The sequence below is a fragment of the Schistocerca americana genome, chromosome 8 (genome assembly GCF_021461395.2).
Source record: "Schistocerca americana isolate TAMUIC-IGC-003095 chromosome 8, iqSchAmer2.1, whole genome shotgun sequence".
In the NCBI taxonomy this organism is placed as follows: Eukaryota; Metazoa; Arthropoda; class Insecta; order Orthoptera; family Acrididae; genus Schistocerca; species Schistocerca americana.
The window spans coordinates 96,741,852-96,759,228 of record NC_060126.1 but is presented as its reverse complement, the minus strand read 5'-3'; positions in this window follow the sequence as shown (position 1 = coordinate 96,759,228).

The window sequence follows — 17,377 nt, the reverse complement described above, 5'->3', positions numbered from 1 at the left end:
TGTGTGGCAGCAGTCAGAAACAGAAAATTGTCGACACGAAGTGTTCGAATGGTGCAGACACTTAACGATCGGTGCCTTGTTTGCCAGCGACTAGGTTATCGCACCGTTACTTTAGCTGGTGTGCTGGGGTCTCATTACAGGCTAATTTATGTAGGCCCGAGGTGCTCCCTCACAATCTCAGTATTGGCTCTTGAAAAAAAAACTTTGAGGACCAGTGGCGTAGAGGATTACCGTCCTTGCATTTACGAATGGAGTAGAAAATAGCTAAACGCGAATCATCATTTTCCGCACACCGTCAGATCGATGCCAGAATGCCGACGCACGTTTACGCAGGATTTTACAAGTTGACACAGTTATAAAGCCCGCCACGATGTGGACGCTAGTGTGGTGGGGGGATCGGAACTAATAAATCAAATGACAGGTGTTTGGTGGCGGAGCGGCGCCGCCAGCCGCCGCCGCACCGCGGCGCTTTGATCACGGCCGCCTCCACCACTGCCACCGCCCACGTCCGCCCCCGCCCGCAGTACTTAAGCGAGCCGCCCCTACCCTCGGGCGCCGGCGCAGGCTCGGGGCGGTGCGTGCCGCGTGTCACGCACACACGTAGGCCGCGCACAAAGCGGCCTCCACACCCGGGGTGCGCAGCTCGAGTCCCCGATGATCTGCTGAGCCGCACCGGCCCCTACCCTCCCCACACGGCCTGATGGAAAGCCGGGAATCCGAGGGGTGTGGCTCGAAGGAAACTAGTGAGCTACGCCGGCGTCATCAGCGAAATGAATGCGAGCGTGGGTCAATATTAGCGCCACTGTTTGTTTACATCAGTTTTTAAGAAACAAGCATAACTACAGAGTGTTTCGAAACTTGTGGTGCATTTTTACTTATGCATTCGACAACGAAGTACTTATTTTCAAAAGAAATATCGGATTTTATAGACGTACATCTCTTACACACATGCACATACAACCTCGGTGCTATGGGGTGTGTACGTGTACCAGATTACATTGACATTTAACCACGTGTTCTGGGTGCTTCACTTTTTTTGTCAGATATTGTACGCCTCACAATATTGAACTTTGTACATAGATACTACTAGATTTTTTGCATGGATACTACTGGTAGAAGCCGACCTCACGGAAGCTCAGTTTGGATTCCGTAGAAATATTGGAACACGTGAGGCAATACTGACCCTATGACCTATCTTAGAAGCTCGATTAAGAAAAGGCAAACCTACGTTTCTAGCATTTGTAGACTTAAGGCTATTTACAAATTGTACAGAAACCAGATGGCAGTTATAAGAGTCGAGGGGCATGAAAGGGAAGCAGTGGTTGGGAAGGGAGTGAGACAGGTTTGTAGCCTCTCCCCGATGTTATTCGATCTGTATATTGAACAAGCAATTAAGGAAACGGAAGAAAAATCCGGAGTAGGTATTAAAATCCATGGAGAAGAAATAAAAACTTTAAGGTTCGCCGATGACATTGTAACTCTGTCAGAGACAGCAAGGGACTTGGAAGAGCAGTTGAACGGAATGGACAGGGTCTTGAAAGGAGGATATAAGATGAACATCAACAAAAGCAAAACGAAGATAATGCAAAGTAGTCGAGTCAACTCGGATGACGCTGAGGGAATTAGATTAGGGAATGAAACACTTAAAGTAGTAAAGGAGTTTTACTATTTGGGGAGCAAAATAACTGATGATGGTCGAAGTAGAGACGATATAAAATGTAGCCTGGCAATGGCAAGGAAAGCGGTTCTGAAGAAGAGAAATTTGTTAACATCGAGTATAGATTTAAGTGTCAGGAAGTCGTTTCTGAAAGTATTTGTATGGAGTGTAGCCATGTATGGAAGTGAAACATGGACGATAAATAGTTCGGACAAAAAGAGAATAGAAGCTACCCAAATGTGGTGCTACGGAAGAATGCTGAAGATTAGATGGGTAGATCACATAACTATTGAGGAGGTACTGAATAGAATTGGGGAGAAAAGGAGTTTGGGGCACAACTTGACTAGAAGAAGGGATCGGTTGATAGGACACGTTCTGAGACATCAAGGGATCACCAATTTAGTATTGGAGGGCAGCGTGGAGGGTAAAAACCGTAGAGGGAGACCAAGAGGCGAATACACTAAACAGATTCAGAAGGATGTATGCTGGAGTACGTACAGGGAGATGAAGCAGCTTGCACAGGATACAGTAGCATGCAGAGCTGCATCAAACCAGTTTCAGGACTGAAGACAACAACAACAACAACAACATAGATTACTAATCTGGAATCGAATTTCGTCGTCCTCTTTTAATTTATCAATTTAATTTTTTTTTTTTTTTTAGTACATGAAGTACAAACTCCGTATATCGAGGTATAAGAGGCGATCAAAAGTTTCCGATTGAGGGCGTTGCTGCAGCGCGGCTCTGATTTGACTTAGTGTGGCCTTCGGACGGAAGCATTTTCATCGTTCCTTATATTAAACTTTGTGCATCAGCTGATGCGTCAGTTACTTTACAATGCTTTTTAAAAAAGTGTCAAAAAGTAAGTCCGCAATTTTTGATATCAGGCGTTGTGGGATTGCTTGAAGAATGGAAAAGTCAAACGTTTTAAGTGACATTTTTTCACATAAAAACGTGTTGAGTGCTATTGTGCTCCCGGAACCCTGTGGCAGGTCTGAATACTTGTTCCGAGTGCTTGCATTATGGAGAAAATGTTTCAAACATTCATTACTAGAAGGCGAATGGTTTTTGCGTCGAGCAGAGCTTCCCCTGGAGTTCCAACAGCCATGCGTCAAGGCCTCCTCCATTTAGCTGACACACAGCTCGTAAGCAGACTGCGTGTAAGCTTTTGTTTGTATCAATAAAACACCCTTGTAGTGGAACGTCTTCTTCTTAAAGCGCCCTCTCCTGACGGAAGTTGGAGGTCCTCTGAACTGCATAGATGAGTTGTAACAACTGGTATCTTTCGCCTCTTATAATGTGTCCTAGGTACTGAGTGAGCAATAGTTCTTTTTGCTTTTACGTGCGATGAAGCACTTCATCGTTTGAAATTTTAGACACCCAAGTTATGCGTAAGAGACGGAGACGCAGATGCATTTCAAAAGCATCAGTTTTTTGTCTCTAGATACTGGTCAAGAGACCAGTTTTCGCAACATAGAGAAAAATGGAGAACTCGTGGCAACGAATCTTTCACATTCTCAGTTTGCGGATTGATATCCAATCTCACGAAAAGACTTTTTATTCTAACAAATTGTCTGCTGGCCTGTTCTGTTCTAGACTTCTACAATCACACTGACCGTCCATCACAATGCCCATGCGCCTCAAGGAGGATACTTGTCCAGTCTTATTTCCTTCCACTAAGGAAGTTATTTCGATAGTTCTCTTAGACAAGAGTACAACTTCTGCCGTGGAAGTGTTAGAAAACAGGCCAAGATCTTCGTTGCGCTGAACTAAATTGTCTGTCGCGTGTTGGTGCGCAGTCAGATCATTTGCAATAACAGCAGTGGCATGTGCGTACCTACTATTGTTAATTATCTTTGCGTTTATAATGATACCGTTGCTTCCTCCCGCCAACATTTCCCTGAACACTGCTTCGGAGTAAATATTACACAAGGGAGGTGATAGCATACAGCCCTGGTGAATGCCTTTACTAATTGTAGCCGCTTCTGATGCCCCTTGCTCAGTTTTTACATCTGTGGCGAGATCCCAGTAGACCGTGCTGATAATGCGTAATCGTTTTGCTCAGCACCAGCTGAAGAAGAGTGCTTCGTGGGTTCCAACCCGGTTTCGGAAGTCAGACTTGATCACTTCCATTTGGTCAGCTGAGGATGATGTTCGGTTCGTGGGGCGCTCAACGGCGCCGTTGTCATCGCCCGTACAAATTCTCAATGTTTTCACAGTCTAGTGTAGCCATTTTCCCGACTGCTAGTGCTATGATAAGGGCAGCACAAAACACACAGTCCCCGGGCGGAGCAAATCCCCGATCCGGTCGGGAATTGAGCCCAGGACCCCGCGATACAGAGGCAGCAGAGCTAAGCACTAGACTACGAACTGCGAACGCGTCCATTTGGGACTCACATTTCGTGTAAATCCGTGTGTATGTGATCCGCAAAAGTACTTTGAGTACGTGAGACATCAAATTAATCATATGATAGTCATCGCACTGTGACGAGTTTCTCTTCCTGGACAATTCTATAAAAGTTGATCTCAGCTCTTCACAAGGTATCTGTCCTGTTGCATAGATAACATTGAACAACGGCGCTGAGGCCAATCTATCCCTGTTCAGCTAAAACTTTAATGTCTTCAGCATAAACTCCACCCCGAGCGGTATATACTGCTATTGAATGGCAGGTGCTATTTCACTGTTTGTGATTTCAATACTGTCTTCTTTGATTCTTGCACGAGGTAGAGGAGGATCACCTCAACTTATTTGGAAAAGGAGTTGGATATATTCCTTCCATCTCTTTTTTTACTTTAACAGCTATGTTGTTGTTGTGGTCTTCAGTCCTGAGACTGGTTTGATGCAGCTCTCCATGCTAATCTATTCTGTGGAAGCTCCTTCATCTCCCAGTACCTACTGCAACCTACATCCTTCTGAATCTGCTTAGTGTATTCATCTCTTGGTCTCCCTCTACGATTTTTACCCTACACACTGCCCTCCAATGCTAAATTTGTGATCCCTTGATGCCTCAGGACATGTACTACCAACCGATCCCTTCTGCTAGTCAACTTGTGCCACAAACTTCTCTTCTCCCCAATCCTATTCAATACCTCCTCAGTAGTTACGTGATCTACCCACCTAATCTTCAACATTCTTCTGTAGCACCACATTTCCAAAGCTTCTATTCTCTTCTTGTCCGAACTATTTATCGTCCATGTTTCACTTCCATACATGACTACACTCCATACAGATACTTTCAGAAGCGACTTCCTGACACTTAAATCTATACTCGATGTTAACAAATTTCTCTTCTTCAGAAACAGTTTCCTTGCCATTGCCAGTCTACATTTTATAACCTCTCTACTTCGACCATCATCAGTTATTTTACTCCCTAAATAGCAACACTCCTTTACTACTTTAAGTGTCTCATTTCCTAATCTCATTCCCTCAGCATCACCCGACTTAATTCGTCTACATTCCTTTATCCTCGTTTTGGTTTTGTTGATGTGCATCTTATATCCTCCTTTCAAGACACTGTCCATTCCGTTCAACTACTCTTCCAAGTCCTTTGCTGTCTCTGACAGAATTACAATGTCATCGGCGAACCTCAAAGTTTTTATTTCTTCTCCCTGGATTTTAATACCTACTCCAAATTTTTCTTTTGTTTCCTTTACTGCTTGCTCAATATATAGATTGAATAACATCGGGGAGAGGCTACAACCCTGTCTCACTCCCTTCCCAACCACTGCTTCCCCTTCATGCCCCTCGACTCTTATAACTGCCATCTGGATTCTGTACAAATTGTAAATAGCCTTTCGCTCCCTGTATTTACTCCTGCCACCTTTACAATTTGAAAGAGATTATTCCAGTCAACATTGTCAAAAGCTTTCTCTAAGTCTACAAATGCTAGAAACGTAGGTTTGCCTTTCCTTAATCTTCCTTCTAAAATAAGTCGTCAGTATTGCCTCACGTGTTCCAACATTTCTACGGAATCCAAACTGATCTTCCCCGAGGTCGGCTTCTACCAGTTTTTCCATTCGTCTGTAAATAATTCGCGTTAGTATTTTGCAGCTGTCTGAGGGAATTTCGCCTGTCTCGTACATCTTGCTCACCATATGGTAGAGTTTTGTCAGGACTGGCTCTCCCAAGGCCGTCAGTAGTTCTAATGGAATGTTGTCTACTCCCGGGGCCTTGTTTCGACTCAGGTCTTTCAGTACTCTGTCAAACTCTTCACGCAGTATCGTATCTCCCATTTCATCTTCATCTACATCCTCTTCCATTTCCATAATATTGTCCTCAAGTACATCGCCCTTGTATAGACCCTCTATATACTCCATCCACCTTTCTGCTGTCCCCTCTTTGCTTAAAACTGGGATTCCATTTGAGCTCTTGATATTCATACAAGTGGCTCTCTTTTCTCCAAAGGTCTCTTTAATTTTCCTGTAGGCAGTATTTATCTTACCCATAGCGAGATAAGCCTCTACATCCTTACATTTGTCCTCTAGCCGTGCCTGCTTAGCCATTTTGCACTTTCTGTCGATCTCATTTTTGAGACGTTTGTATTCGTTTTTACCTGCTTCATTTACTGCATTTTTATATTTTCTCCTTTCATCAATCCAATTCAATATTTTTTGTGTTACCCAATGATTTCTACTAGCCCTCGTCTTTTTACATACTTGATCCTCTGCTGCCTTCATTACTTCATCCCTCAGAGCTACCCATTCTTCATCTACTGCATTTCTTTCCCCCATTCCCGTCAATTGTTCCCTCATGCTCTCCCTGAAACTATGTACAACCTCTGGTTTAGTCAGTTCATCCAGGTCCCATCTCCTTAAATTCCCACTTTTTTGAAGTTTTTTCAGTTTTAATCTACAGGTCATAACCAATAGATTGTGGTCAGAGTCCACATCTGCCCCTGGAAATGTTTTACAATTTAATACCTGGTTCCTAAATCTTTGTCTTACCATTATATAATCTATCCGATACCTTTTAGTATCTCCAGGATTCTTCCATGTATACAACCTTCTTTTATGATTCTTGTACCAAGTGTTAGCTATGATTAAGTTATGCTCTGTGCAAAATTCTACCAGACTGCTTCCTCTTTCATTTCTTAGCCCCAATCCATATTCACCTACTATGTTTCCTTCTCTCCCCTTTCCCACTGTCGAATTCCATTCACCCATGACTATTAAATTTTCGTCTCCCTTCACTACTTGAATAATTTCTTTTCCCTCATCATACATTTCTTCAATTTCTTCGTCATCTGCAGAGCTAGTTGGCATATAAACTTGTACTACTGTAGTAGGCATGGACTTCGTGTCTATCTTGGCCACTATAATACGTTCACTATGCTGTTTGTAGTAGCTTACCCCCACTCATATTTTTTTATTCATTATTAAACCTACTCCTGCATTACCCCTATTTGATTTTGTATTTATAACCCTGTATTCACCTGACACAAGGCCTTGTTCCTCTTGCCAGCGAACTTCACTAATTCCCACTATATCTAACTTTAACCTATCCATTCCCCTTTTTAAATTTTCTAACCTACCTGCCCGATTAAGGGATCTGACATTCCACCCTCCGATCCGTAGAACGCCAGTTTTCTTTCTCCTGATAACGACGTCCTCCGGAGTAGTCCCCGCCCGGAGATCCGAATGGGGGACTATTTTACCTCCGGAATATTTTACCCAAGAGGACGCCATCATCATTTAACCATACAGTAAAGCTGCATGCCGTCGGGAAAAATTACGGCTGTAGTTTCCCCTTACTTTCAGCCGTTCGCAGTACCACAACAGCAAGGCCGTTCTGGTTAATGTTACAAGGCCAGATCAGTCAATCATCCAGACTGTTGCCCCTGCAACTACTGAAAAGGCTGCTGCCGCTCTTCAGGAACCACACGTTTGTCTGGCCTCTCAACAGATACCCCTCCGTTGTGGTTGCACCTACGGTACGGCTATCTGTATCGTTGAGGCACGCAAGCCTCCCCACCAACGGCAAGGTCCATGGTTCATGGGGAGGGGGGGGGGGCATGATAATCTCATTATTTACATTCCTCACTATCTGTGGACATCTCTTCCTTTGAGGGCCACGTATCTCTTTCTTTCGACTTATAAGTTCAAGTGATCGCGTTTTTTCTCAAGTGTCTCAATTTCTGTACATTTGTCAGACATCCACGATTCCCGTGCTTCTCTGCATTTTCTTCGTATGTATTTGCGTAGGTTTTTGTCTTCTACGGAATTTTGTGTTTTTATATTAATTTGTTTCATTCATAAGCGCCATGATTTCATCAGTCGTCCAGTTCTGCCTTTTGTTGTTGGTGTGGTACCCTGTGCAACTTTCTTGGACTTGAGTTAGTCTGTATCTTATAGAGTTCCAATTGGGTTCTCCCTCTATAGGCAGAGTCTGTTCTGTTTATTTCATATTTTCCTCCAGAGTAGAATCAACAGTACATCTCAGCCGGCTGCTGTGGCCGAGCAGTTCTAGGCGCTTCAGTCCGGAACCGCGCTGCTGCTACGGTCGCAGGTTCGAATCCTGCCTCGGGCATGGATGTGTGTGATGTCCTTAGGTTAATTAGGTTTAAGTAGTTCTAAGTCTAGGGACTGATGACCTCAGATGTTAAGTCCCATAGTGCTTAGAGCCATTTGAACCAGTACAGCTCTGTTCAGAACTTGCTAATTTTCTTACGTCTCTGAGTGCTGATATCTTAACGCCCCTTCTAGCGTTGCGAAGGCGTTGCATTTTAAAGTCCATTGCTGCTGTGCTCAAGACAAGTTCTACGCGCTTTCGAACATTGTTTTAGCTCTTGTTTCACCAGAATAAAGTCAATCTGATTTCTGACGATCTTCTCTTCACTATAAGATGAAGTCTGAAAAATCTATTACAAACAGAAACTTCATGTTCTGTACAAAACTGCACTAATGTGTCTCCTCTTGTGTTTCGTTCACCAAGACCATACCTCGCTACAGCATTTACCTTCTGAACCAGCGCCAATTATTGAGTTAAAATCATCGATAACCAGTGAAATCTCTCCTTTTTCTCTGTGCTTCAGTGCTTCATCCAAGGTGTTACAGAAAGATTCTATATTTTCATTACTTTTGTCTACTGTTGGTGCATGAACCTGAATAATGTTCATAGCACGGTGTGATGTTTCTAACTTTAATAACATAACTCGATTATCAAGTGGAACGAAATCGAGAACTAATCTTGCTGTTATTGATGACACAAATACGGCAACTCCATATGTGTTAGTATCAGAGCCCCCTGAAAAGCATAGGGATCCTTTCTTCATACTGTGACAGATCCAGGCCATCTTACTTCGCTCCTTTCTCCTTCATATTTGCGAGCTTCCCAGTCATATGTAAACTACGTACATTCCATGTGCAATTCGAACTTTGTTGTCGTACACTTGCAGAACTTTCTGGCGTTCTAGTCACTGCAACGTTCAAAGCATTCCGCCCCGGAGATCCGAATGGGGGAACAGAAATTCCGGACTATTTTACATTCAACAGAGCCACGCCATGTGAACTTCAAGGGAGATCCTTCAGGATCTTTAATGCAGTGGTTTCCCGTTGCCTCCTGCATGCTAATGCTATTGACAAACTATTGGTTCTTCAGCCTTTTGGGGCCGTTTCCTATCCCGAGGGGAAAAGAATGCCCTAACCTCGACCCGCTCATCCACCCTAAAGGAGGGTGTTGGCAGTTGGTATGGGACATCTTCTTATCCCGGAAGGTTTACTCCTTTAGGGAAACTGGCTTCTCCACACCTCTAGAGCCTCCCCCTTACGTACGTCGTGGAACACATTTCGGCTCCTCTGTGAAGACCGCTCTGGCTTGGGTGACCCTGCCGATGGCTAAGGTACCGCCACCACTGCGCCGGACGTCGACGGAACACGCAAGCCCTCCCGCCCGGCAATGAAGGAGCCTTCGACAAGGCGGTGTCTCCTGGGAGGGAGTGGAAGCTAGATTGTGCAGTTATAGGGAAATGAAGTTAGGTAAATCCTTATTTCATGTAATTTCAATGCATACAACAGACTTCTTTAATTTTAAAGATGCTGCTAAAAAATCTTTGTCAACGCAAGTGTGCAAGATCTCCGAAAGCAGCACTGTCAGAGTGTTTCAGTCTCATCCATATCAAATAGCTATTAAAAATGCTTACTCTGAAATATAAGAATGAAAAAAAAAAGCCAGAGTATTCAAAAGAGGAAAGACCATTGCTGTTGTTTGCCATGCCGTGCTTCATTCAAAAGACTAGCTACGTTGCAAACCGGAAAGACCTAGTGCCTCTCCTGCCATTTCTTCCTCACCGGCACAGGGAATTCCACAGTAAACTTTGGAACATGTACCACCAATAATGGAGTTGTGCAAGATATATAAGCCTGTACTGAGAGTATTTCCTTGAATTTAATTTTGTTATTTTTAAGTGTGATATCGTTTTATTTAACTATAGTTCTACTAGTTAAAATATTTCTACTGTACTTCTCAACTTGTGCTACGACAAATAAAACGTAGAGCCTCATTATTAATGGCAGTTGAAGCATAAAGTTTTTATCTGCAGTTTGAACTAGTCAGTTCGCTGGTATGGCACATAGGACGTTCTTAATATTTTATTTATTTTCTAATTTATGATATTATTTTTTGCAATGATAAACTGTGCAGAGTAATTATGAGATACCGAAATACCTTCTCAATTTTTTGGACGCAAATAAGTTATGCACACAAAGAGCTACATTGTTTTGGGATTCTCCTGACAAATTTGAGATTTGGCGCTTAGAACGTTTGACATTTCCATTCTTCAGCTTACGGGAGCTACCTCATTCAAAACCTGTCATGTTATGCGAATAGGTGGCCCTTCTGACTTCCAGTTGATGTTAGTAGTGCTGGAGATAATTTCTAAAAGGGAAGCCCACAGGGAAAAACATAAGTGACACGATCGACGAGAAAAGGGACGGATAATTTCGAGCAAATTTATGTTGTAGCCGAAAGTGTCTCATACGTTATCTCTCAAGTAACTGTTATTATGCAAAACTTTAGATTGTGATGAAGAAAGAGCGTACCGTCTCAAACAGCCGACAAGGTGTATAGACGGAGTGCTTGCAATCGAACTTTGACGTACAAAAATTGCACAGAATTCAGTAGAAAAAAACCACAACATGTTTTTTTTCTGAAGTTAGTACGCCTGCTGTGCTGGGATTGTGGGGCGTGTTTATGTTGCTCCTTGTATGTTGGCCACGGCGTTGCTTCACATCCCGAGTCGAATGTGCGAAGTGTTCACAGCTTACGCTTGCCTAGCAGACTGGATCAATATTACCAAACAATTTTTAGACAGAACTGACTTTCCAAATTGCATTGGTGATCTGGACGGGAAAGATGTGGGACTTAAGAAATCTGCTAATAGTGGCTCAGGATTTTATAATTACAAGAATTTACTTCAGACAATACTTGCGGGTGTAGTGACTACTGTTTCACTATGATGGACATGAACTCATGCGGCGACACTGGGGATTCTAAATTCAAGAAATCCAACTTCTACCAAAGACTGAAAGCTAATCAGTTAAACATTCCAAACCCTCAAAAAGTATCTCAAGACAAGGAAGGAGAACTTCGGCCTTCTAATTTTGTAGACGATGAAGCATTTGCACTATCTAGACATATTTTGCGGCTATATTGTAAGAGATATATGACAACGAAACAGCATGTTTTTAATTACAGATTGTGTCGTACTCGCAGAATGGTGGAATGTACCCTCGGGATTTAGGCTAGCAAACAGAGAATATTTCGTCGGGCTGTCGATGTGAATTTCGGTATTTCATTAGTAATCATAAAACTATGCTGTATTCGAGGTAATTTTGTAGGAAGAAATGACCGTGCACAAATCAAGAACGAGTCATACGGATTCTTTCTGCAACGCTGTGAGCCTATAGGACTAAGAGCTGACACGTGCGGTATGCAGATAAGGGATTATTTTGCAAACTACTTTGTGACTCCGGAGGGTCAATACCTTGGCAATATCACAAAATTTAAATTGTGCTAATTCCGATATCTACATGAATTAATAAAATTTGTGAACTGTAAAATACGGCCGGCCGCGGTGGCTGAGCGGTTCTAGGCGCTTCAGTCTGGACCGCGCTACTGCTACGGTCGCAGGTTCGAATCCTGCCTCGAGCATGGGTGTGTGTGATGTCCTTAGGTTAGTTAGGTTTAAGTAGTTCTAAGTTCTAGGGGACTGATGACCTCAGGTGTTAAGTCCCATAGTGCTCACAGCCATTTGAACCATTTTTTTTTTGTAAAATACACTACTGGCCATTAAAATTGCTACACCAAAAAGAAATGCAGATGATAAACGGGTATTCAATGGACAAATATATTATACTAGAACTGATATGTGATTACATTTTCACGCAATTTGGGTGCATAGATCCTGAGAAATCAGTACCCAGAACAACCACCTCTGGCCGTAATAACGGCCTTGATGCGCCTGGGCATTGAGTCAATCAGAGCTTGGATGGTGTGTGCAGGTACAGCTGCCCATGCAGCTTCAACATGACACCACAGTTCATCAAGAGTAGTGACTGGCATATTGTGACGAGCCAGTTGCTCGGCCATCATTGACCAGACGTTTTCAGTTGGTGAGAGATCTGGAGAATGTGCTGGCCAGGGCAGCAGTCGAACATTTTCTGTATCCAGAAAGGCCCGTACAGGACCTGCAACATGCGGTCGTGCATTATCCTGCTGAAATGTGGGTTTTCGCAGGAATCGAATGAAGGGTAGAGCCACGGTTCGTAACACATCTGAAATGAAACGTCCACTATTCAAAGTGCCGTCAATGCGAACAAGAGGTGACCGAGACGTGTAACCAATGGCACCCCATACCATCACACCGGGTGATACGCCAGTATGGCGATGACGAATACACGCTTCCAACGTGCGTTCAACGCGATGTCGCCAAACACGGATGCGACCATCATGATGCTGTAAACAGAACTTGCATTCATCTGAAAAAATGATGTTCTGCCATTGGTGCACACAGGTTCGTCGTTGAGTACACCATCGGAGGCGCTCCTGTCTGTGATGCAGCGTCAAGGGTAACCGTAGCCACGGTCTCCGAGCTGATAGTCCATGCTGCTGCAAACGTCGTCGAACTGTTCGTGCAGATGGTTGTAGTCTTTCATACATCCCCATCTGTTGTCTCAGGGATCGAGACGTGGCTGCACGAACCGTTACAGCCATGCGGATAAGATGCCCATCATCTCGACTGCTAGTCATACGAGCCCGTTGGGATCCAGCACGGCGTTCCGTATCATCCTCCTGAACCCACGGTTCCATATTCTGCTAACAGTCATTGGATCTCGACCAACGCGAGCAGTAATGTCGCGATACGATAAACCGCAATCGCGATAGGCTACAATCCGACCTTTATCAAAGTCGGGAACGTGATGGTACGCATTTCTCCTCCTTAGACGAAGCATCACAACAACTTTTCACCAGGCAAAGCTGATCAACTGAGAAATCGGTTGGAAACTTTCCTCATGTCAGCACGTTGTAGGTGTCGCCCCCGGGCCTCCCTTGGATCTTCTTTCTGCCGATTAAATTTCGCGTCTGTAGCACGTCGTCATCGTGGTGGAGCGTTTTCAATGGCCAGTAGTGTAATTTTGTTATTCCTTTCAGGTCCGTACAATTCAGTTCAGTTCCGAACGACGCTGCAGCACCCTTCTCCTCATGGTTTGTCTTCCAAACTGCGATCACAGTATGCTTTTAATTTCCTATTTTGGAGAGCTGGCCTCTTTCCTGCTTCTGAACTAGTCTTTCTGAATCGACGACTCAACTGACAATGTCATCCGTTTCGCAACACCCGTTCCAGACCTGCTGCTGGATCGCAGAACGTGTCTGCCCGCAACACAGTGCGAGAGCGACTGACGAACAACGTCGCCAGTGCGTGCGGTCTCATGCCAGTGCGTGCGATTGATTCAACGTTTACGACTACCGGGTCTCACGTGAAGCAGGGCCGGCTGCAGTCTTTTAAATCGCCGCTACTCCTTGATCGCGGGTGCGCTCGCTCGTATTCTAGCTACCGTGTTTCATTCCTGCGACAAACAAATCACGCGACGGAAAACTGCCAGTGCGTGGCTAGCCTTACGTGTGCAGACCGTGCGCCCGCCCGCACACACACCCACCCACCCACACACACACACACACACACACACACACACACACTGGTGATGAGTGTAGTGGAAGTGGAAGCAACGTTGTGGGATGCTGCGGGCGTGAGCTGCATATCCAGGGGAGAGGGCTAGCGAGAGCATTGTGCTCGCCCGCTCCACCCTCCCAGCACGGCTGCCGTCTGCTTGGTCGATATGGCCGCTACTTGGTTCACACACCGGCAGCCGCGTGTTGCTTACTCAGGTGCGCCCGCGCTCCCCACACTGATTGCTGCGTCTCCACCAAAGAACTGCACCCCGATGCTCGCTTGCTGCGGCTTCCCGAACAAAATTACGCCTCACTATTATATTTACCTGAAATGTTAAAACAGGATCTAGGCAAATTAACTGGTTATACTCTACTGGCCATTAAAATTGCTACACCACGAAGTTGACGTGCTACAGATGCGAAATTTAACCGACACGAAGAAGATGCCGTGATACGCAAATGATTAGCTTTTCAGAGCATTCACACAAGGTTGGCGCCGATGGCGACACCTACACCTGCTGACATGAGGAAAGTTTCCAACCGATTTCTCATACACGAACAGCAGTTGACCGGCGTTGTGATGCCTCGTGTAAGGAGGAGAAATACGTACCATCACGTTTCCGACTTTGATAAACGTCGGATTGTAGCCTATCGCGATTGCGGTTTATCGTATCGCGACATTGCTGCTCGCGTTGGTCGGGATCCAATGACTGTTAGCAGAATATGGACTCGGTGGTTTCGGGAGGGCTACACGGAACGCCCTGCTGCACCCCAGCGGCCTCGTATCACTAGCAATCGAGATGACAGGCATCTCATCCGCATGGCTGCAACGGGTCGTGCAACCACGTCTCGACCCCTGAGTCAACAGATGGGGACGTTTGCAAGACAACAACCATCTGCACGAAGAGTTCGACGACGTTTGCAGCTGCTGGGACTATCAGCTCGGAGACCATGGCTGCGGCTACCCTTGACGCTGCATCACAGACAGGAGCGCCTGCGATGGTGTACTCAACGACGAATCTGCGTGCACCAATGGCAGAACGCCATTTTTTCGGATGATTCCAGGTGCTCTTTACAGCATCATGATGGTCGCACCCGTGTTTGGCGACATCGCGGTGAACGCACTTTAGAAGCGTGTATTCGTCATCGCCATAATGGCGTATCACTCGGTGTGATGGTATGGGGTCCCATTGTTTACACGTCTCGGTCATCACTTGTTCGCATTGACGGCACTTTGAACAGTGGAGGCTACATTTCAGACGTGTTACAACCCGTGGCTCTACCCTTCATTCGATCCCTGCGAAACCCTACATTTCAGCAGGATAATGCACGACCGCATGTTGCAGGTCCTGTACGGGCCTTTCTGGATACAGAAAATGTTCGACTGCTACCCTGGCCAGCACATTCTCCAGATAGCTCACCAATTGGAAACGTCTGGTCAATGGTGGCCGAGGAACTAGCTCGTCACAATACGCCAGTCACTACTCTTGATGAACTGTGGTATCGTGTTGAAGCTGTATGGACAGATTTACCTGCACACGCCATTCAAGCTCTGTTTGACTCAATGCCCAGGCGTATCAAGGCCGTTATTGCGGCCAGAGGTGGTTGTTCTGGGTACTGATTTCTCAGGATCTATGCACCCAAATTACGTGAAAATGTAATCACATGTCAGTTATAGTATAATATATTTGTCCAATGAATACCCGTTTATCATCTGCATTTCTCCTTGGTGTAGAAATTTTAATGGCCAGTAGTGTAAGATAGGCACTCATAATATTTTCACCATCACATAGGGAAAATCGAATTGCGACCAATGAAAATAGGCAACAATGTCAGTTATTCGTTAAATATACAATGAAGGCTTACACGACCGGATGTCACAGTTGCTGATGGGTCTTCCAAGCTGTATGACCGCGGTCGAATAAACTTTGCGGTTCCTGACGTTTCATCCAGAGCTGCGCTGCACGTTCTCGGAGCTCCTCCTGGCGACGCTGAGTCTTACCGACTGGTAAATCGGACGTCAGAGAGCGACATAAAAACTGTGTAAACTGGACGTGGTAGAGTTTACATCTGATCAGCAAAGATATTCTTTGTCAGAGATAAAAATTAACTATTGACTGTCGCCTATCAAGAATAAAGACTTATCTATTGATTGTGAAGAGCCACTGTCCCAACATCACTGAGTTTCATGGGTCCTTACACTGCAGCGACAAGGTAACTGATATACCTGCCAAATATCGTGTAGAGCCCCCGCGAACGTCCAGGAGTGCCGCAGCACGACGTGGCAGGGACTCGACTAATGTCTCAAGTACTGCTCGAGCGAACTGACACCATGAATCCTGCAGGTCTGTCCATAAATTCGTAAGATTACGAGAGGGTGGAGATCTCTTCTGAACAGCACGTTGCAAGGCATCGAAGATATGTTCAGTAATGTTGTGGTGGTGTCTGTGGTTGTGGTGGTAGGTTACTATGGGACCAAACTGCTGAGGTCATCGGTCCCTAAGCCTACACACTACTTAATCTAACGTAAACTAACTTGCGCCAAGGACAACACACACACACACACACACACACACACACACACACACACACATGCCCGAGGGAGGACGCTTCAGATCGCGTGGTTACCCTGCGCGGGCCCGATATATGGGTAGTTTGGTGGCCATCGGAAGTGTTTAAACTCAGAAGAGTGTTCCTGGAGCCACTCTGTAGCAATTCTGGACGTGTAGGGCGTAGCATTGTCCTGCTGGAATTGCCCAAGTCTCTCGGAATGCACAATGGACATGAGTGGATGCATGTGATCACACAGGATGCTTACGTACATGTCACCAATCACAGTCGTATCCAGACGTATCCTGGGTCCCATATCACTCCAACTACACATGCCCCACACCAATACAGAGCCTCCACCAGCTTGAACAGCCCCCTCCTGCCGTGCAGGGTCCACGGATTCATGGGGTTGTCTCCATACCTGTACACGTCCCTCCACTCGATACAATTTGAAACGAGACTCGTCTGGCTGTGCAACATGTTTCCAGTCATCAACAGTCCAATGTCTGTGTTGATGAGCCCAGAAGAGGGGTAAAGATTTGTGTCGTGCAGTCATCAACGGTACACGGGTGGTCCTTCAACTCCGAAAGCCAAATTCGAATATGTTGCGTTGAATGGTTCACACGCTGACTCTTGTTGATGGTCCGGTATCCGTGGCAATTTGCGGAAGGGTTGCACGTCTGTCACGTTGAACGATTCTCTGCAGTCTTCGTGTTCCTGTTCTTGCAGGATCTTCTTCCGGCTGCACCGATATCGGAGATTTGATGTTTTACCGGATTCCTGATATTCATGGTACACTCGTGAAATGGTGGTATGGGAAAATCTCCACTTCATAGCTATCTCGGAGATGCTGTGTCCCATTGCTCGTGGGCCGACTATAACACCACGTTCAAACTCACTTAAATCTTGATAACCTGCCATTATAGCAGCAGTGACCGATCTAACAACTACGCCAGACACCTGTTGCCTTATATGGGCGTTGTCGACCGCATCGCCGTATTCTA